The sequence below is a fragment of the Notolepis coatsorum genome (genome assembly GCF_963971535.1).
Source record: "Notolepis coatsorum genome assembly, chromosome: 1".
Classification (NCBI taxonomy): Eukaryota; Metazoa; Chordata; class Actinopteri; order Aulopiformes; family Paralepididae; genus Notolepis; species Notolepis coatsorum.
The window spans coordinates 22,801,097-22,807,089 of NC_140165.1; the positions used below are offsets into that span (position 1 = coordinate 22,801,097).

Consider the following 5,993-nt stretch of genomic DNA (forward strand, 5'->3'; position numbering starts at 1 on the left):
ACAGTATGATGTCATAATAGAACAATCTAGAACATTTGTGATGTCACAGTATGATGTCATAATAGAACATTCTAGAACATTTGTGTATCTATTCAACAATTCTCTCAGATCTTTAACAGATCTTTCTCATTGTGCATCTTGGAACAGGACTGAAGAGATAGATAGACTAAACAACATATAGATTGAAACCTGCATTTCTCAAACAAGATGCTTTGCCTACCGTTTTGCTGTGGAAAGGTGATTATATAGGATTGAGAAGGCAGGCTGTTCAGTGGAGTTTACAGAAAAGTAAATATTTTTGCGGCTAATGAGGGTTGCGTTCCGTTTCATAAATCGGTTCAAGAACATCATCTTAATATTCATGTGAGTTCCAGCGTGTTTTTTTTCTTTCCAGTCGGACCTCTGAAGCAGCAATATTGGACGATGGTCTGCAGACAGAGTGCACCCCTGATTGCCATTTGAACTTCAGGGGCTCCTCTGAGAACCCCAACCCTTCACATCTCCCCCTATAACCCCCCTATGGAGGACTAAGGATTCACAGTTTCACTCCGAGACATTAGACACCCAACTAACCCCAGTGCAACTGAGTGGAGAATAGGAGCCAGCATGAGGTCCAACAGGACCCAGAATGGTCTGAAGCAGATTGGCCTGGACCAGATCTGGGATGACCTGAGGGCAGGAATACAGCAGGTATACACCAGGCAGAGCAGCATGGCCAACTCACGTTACATGGAACTCTACACACATGTCTACAACTACTGCAACAGTTTTCACCAGTCCAACCAGGCACGTGGGGCCGGCCCCCCGCCTTCCAAGCGCTCCAAGAAGTGTGTTGGCCTGAAGCTCTACAAGAGGCTCAAGGAGTTCCTCAATACCTACCTCATCAACCTGCTGAAGGATGGGGAGGACCTGATGGATGAGGGAGTGTTGAAGTTGTATACCCAGCAGTGGGAGGACTACCGTTTCTCTAGCAAGGTGCTGAACGCTATTTGTGCCTACCTCAACCGCCACCTACGACACGAGGGAAGGAAAGGAATCTATGAAATATATTCGCTTGCTCTGGTGATGTGGAGGGAATGCCTTTTTAGACCTTTGAATAAGCAGGTAACCAATGCAGTACTCAAGCTGATAGAGAAGGAATGTAACGGAGAGACTATCAACACTAGACTCATCAGCGGAGTGCTCCAGTCCTACGTGGAGCTGGGGCTGAACGAAGACGACGCATTCGCCAAAGGCCCCATGCTGTCCGTGTACAAGGAGTACTTTGAGACGCAGTTCCTGGCCGACACAGAGCGCTTCTACACCAGAGAGAGCACAGAGTTCCTCCAGCAGAACCCGGTCACGGAGTACATGAAGAAGGCGGATGCCCGTCTGCTAGAAGAGCAGCGTCGTGTCCAGGTGTACCTCCACAAGTCCACCCAGGACGAGCTGGCCAGGAAGTGTGAGCAGGTCCTCATAGAGAAACACCTGGAGATTTTCCACATAGAGTTCCAGAACCTCCTGGACGCAGACAAGAACGAAGACCTGGGCCGTATGTACAACCTTGTGTCTCGGATCACGGACGGTCTGGGAGAGCTGAAGAAGTTGCTAGAGACACACATCTATAATCAGGGCCTTGCCGCCATAGAGAAATGTGGAGACGCTGCTCTTAATGACCCTAAGATGTATGTCCAGACCATCCTAGACGTCCATAAGAAGTACAATGCCTTAGTCATGTCAGCCTTCAACAACGACGCCGGGTTTGTAGCAGCTCTGGACAAGGCCTGCGGTCGTTTCATCAACAACGCTGTGACCAAGATGGTCCAGTCGTCTAGTAAATCACCAGAGCTGCTGGCCAGATACTGTGACTCGCTGCTCAAGAAGAGCTCTAAAAACCCAGAGAAGGCAGAGCTAGAAGACACACTCAACCAAGTGATGGTGGTGTTTAAGTACATAGAAGACAAAGATGTGTTCCAGAAGTTCTATGCTAAGATGCTAGCCAAGAGGCTGGTCCACCAGAACAGTGCCAGTGATGACGCAGAGGCCAGTATGATCTCCAAGCTCAAGCAAGCCTGTGGCTTTGAGTACACGTCCAAACTACAGCGCATGTTCCAGGATATAGGAGTCAGCAAAGACCTCAACGAGCAGTTCAAGAAGCACCTCACCAACTCTGAGCCTTTAGACTTGGACTTCAGCATCCAAGTCCTTAGTTCTGGCTCCCAGCCTTTCCAACAGTCGTGTACATTCGCCCTCCCCTCTGTGTTGGAGCGTAGCTACCAACGGTTCACCGCCTTTTATGCCAGTACTAGACACAGTGGTAGGAAGCTGACATGGCTCTACCACCTGTCTAAAGGAGAGCTGGTCACCAACTGTTTCAAGAACAGATACACACTGCAGGCATCTACGTTCCAGATGGCCATCCTACTACAGTACAACACTGAGGATGTCTACACGGTTCAGCAGCTAACAGACAGCACACAGATCAAAATAGACATCTTGGTTCAGGTTCTACAGATCCTGTTGAAGTCTAAACTACTGGTGTTGGAGGATGAAAATGCCAATGTGGATGAGGTGGAGTTCAAACCAGACACGCTCATCAAATTCTTCCTGGGATACAAGAACAAGAAACTGCGGGTGAACATCAATGTGCCAATGAAGACAGAGCAGAAGCAGGAACAGGAAACCACTCACTAGAACATTGAGGAGGACAGGAAGCTGCTAATACAGGCTGCCATCGTGAGGATCATGAAGATGAGGAAGGTGTTGAAACACCAACAGCTGCTAGCAGAGGTCCTCAACCAGCTGGCATCTAGGTTCAAGCCCAGGGTACCTGTTATCAAGAAATGCATCGACATCCTGATTGAGAAGGAGTATCTGGAACGAGTGGACAGAGAGAAAGACACTTACAGCTACCTGGCCTCCTAGACCCTCTTCCTCATGCTCCTCATGCTCTCATAACGCCACCCACCTTCATTTCTCTTATTTTCTTTTTCCAAGTCCTACCCTGAAAGTCCATAGACAATAATTCCTTTTTGACCCAAGGTTTGTTGGGAATGCGAGCACGGAATGGATGCATAGAAAATTAGACACTCAGTTTAAAATAAATGGTAAATGGTGCATTTATATAGCGCTTTTATCCAAAGCGCTTTGCAATTTTGTTCCTCACATTCCTTTAACGATCGTTTAACGTTAGCTGTGGAAAGGTGAGTGTCCACAACGGCTAGCTAGCTGTCTACTTGAATACTGAATGTTAATATTGAATCAGACAATATTGAATACTGAATGTTAAAATTCAGGTTGACAGTTGACATCATTTGACAGTTGACAGGAGGCGGGAAAGTTGATTTAATAAAAGAAAAAATACTAATAATGCCTCTATTATGACATCATACTGTGACATCACAAATGTTCTAGAATGGTCTATTATGACATCATACTGTGACATCACAAATGTTCTAGAATGTTCTGCCATTCATTCCTTATGGACCAAAATTTCCTGTTTAAAGTCGATTAGTAGCCAAACGGTGCGGTGAAACTTTCCAAAAAATAATAGCAATTTACATTGTGTATGTGGTGTGAAAGCTCTGGGAGGAGTTAGCGGACAAAAATCGGCGGAATAATAAATAAATTGTATTCTCGAAGACACTCTGATGTCACAAGACCGCCGCCATCTTGGTATGAGGGTAACAAACTGATTTCTACCGCGTCTATACTTTCCGTAGCCGCATTTCTGCAGGACACTCTCTGATTGGCCGACGTCAGTTTCTACACTGGTTAGGCTTAGGCACTCTTTCGAAGTAGGTTAAGGTTAGAGTTTGTTTTAGAGCGTGACGGCAAGTTCTTTCGACGGTTAAGCTTAGGCACTCTTTCGAAGTTGGTTAATGTTAGAGTTTGCCTTAGAGCATGCGCCAGGTAGTTTGCAGGCTGTTCGACGCGGAAATGGGCAAAGACACAGCTCGTCACGCGATTGGGCAAACATGTCAGTGGCCAATCAGAGAGCGTCAGTCAGTGGCCAATCAGAGAGCGTCCTGCAGAAATGCGGCTACGGAAAGTATAGATGCATTTCTACCATCAAATGCATGCGTTGAAGTCCGTTTTTATTACATGTTTTATCACATTCTTGTTCATTTCATAACATTTGCATACGATTTGTTTTGAAAATATTGAGGCCAACATGGCATTTCACTATTTCGAAAGCCTTTCTGGTGATTCTAAGGCGAGATATGAGTCAAAGAAGCTCCCCCTGATTCTGGTGTTGTGGTCGTGGTAGCTACATGCTAAGCTAACGTTAATTACATCATATATATCAAACCGATAGGAGCTTATCTTATCTAATCTTACGTGGTGGTACCACGTGTGCCACTACCCGATCAAACATCCACGTAAGATTAGATAAGATAAGCTCCTATCGGTTCGATATGATATAATTAACGTTAGCTCAGCATGTAGCTATTTGTCTAGGTTAACGTAGCTAACGTTAGCTGCCAGCCACTTTTCCCTCCGTGATGGTATAAAACTTGCGATTTGGGTTTCTGTTTTTGTCATTAGTACAACGTGTAACACAGCAGCTCTTTGGCATTGTGAAGGACTGAGATATCAGCGTGTCCCGTATGTGTGTGTGTGTGTGTGTGCGATCAGGAAATGAGAGAATATATTTCTCAGCCCGCTTCTATAGCATGCATAAATACACATATACTATCGATAATCTAGTGTTTATTTGAAAACTATTCATAAATATGCCGAAAAATTACAACGTTTTTTGTGTATACCAGAATATTCCAGTAAATGTCGTTTTTTGATGGAACCTTTCTATTTTCCTGAAACTTTCAAGAAAATGACGGCTTTTCGAAATGCTATAAAACGGAAATGAACCGATTAAAAAACAATCCGTTTCGACAATGTTGACTGCAAACAAGTCATTGATAAGCGACGGGCAGATTAGACACATAGCCATAATTTAACCCATAGATTATGCGTTCACAACGCTATCATTGAAGTGGGTGCTGGCATCCAATCACGTTTTACCATGTTAACAAGTGGCAATGAAAGTGTTAACAGCGGAGCTGTTTGTAATCTTCACTCGCACACTGCGAGTAAATGATTTTTCTGGTTCGCACACACATATTATTAGGGGCAAATACGAGTGAAATACTCGCACTGTAGAGCATATATATAATTAGTAAACTGTCTGGGGCTTTTCTTGCCCCCCTTAACTGATTTTCGAGGGCATTTGGTAAATTTTCGAGGGCATTTTGCCCCAAGCCCCCCTTAATTTCAAACCCTGTCAGGAACGCCTATCACCTCGTCCGTGTCCGGGAGGGGGACGAATGGAAGACAGCCTTTAAGACCCCACTCGGTCACTTCGAGTACAAGGTAATGCCCTTTGGGCTGACCAACACCCCTGCTGTTTTTTTTTTATACCTTTATTTACCCAGTTCGCTGAGCACGGATGCTCTTTTTCAGCTACGCCCTGCTTCACATTCACAAAGTTCCATTCACACCTGGGAGCGGCCCAGTACAACCACAGTCTGACACCATTGGCCACTGAGCAACTCAAGGGCACTTCAGCGGTTGGTGTTAGGGTATGGGAGAGAGTTATTAATTCACTTCCCCAGCCCAGATTTTTCCTGCCGGTCCGGGGGATCAAACCGGCGACCTTCAGGTCACAAACCCGCTTCTCTAACCTTTAGGCCACCGCTGCCCCACCGCAGTCAGACAAGAAAATAGATACCAATTTCCTCCGTGCGTTCAGTAGAATGCGACTCCGAGCATAGCACAAATGAATGGAAGCGGACATAGGCGGCGGGTATGTAAGGCCAGGCTAGGCTATGCCTACCCATATTATGCTGGGAATTTTGAAATGTATATATAATATATGTGCGCAGGCTGCTGGCTATTGTGTGTGTCTTGTGCTGCAGCCCGCTGGCCGAGGTGTCAACGACGAACCGGCTAGGTCAGTCAGCTAGGTGGCAGCGTTTAACATTCCAGGTACAGGCAGTAACCAATCACGCATA

The 5,993-nt window shown here is 45.7% G+C and overlaps 1 pseudogene across 1 annotated transcript; it reads left to right on the forward strand.

Moving 5' to 3' along the window:
* The first annotated feature begins 606 nt into the window (after nt 1-606).
* On the forward strand, nt 607-2,904 carry LOC311226725 (cullin-1-like; annotated as a pseudogene). The gene has a single exon. The product of its transcript is annotated as a cullin-1-like (transcript).
* Nucleotides 2,905-5,993: the final 3,089 nt, after the last annotated feature.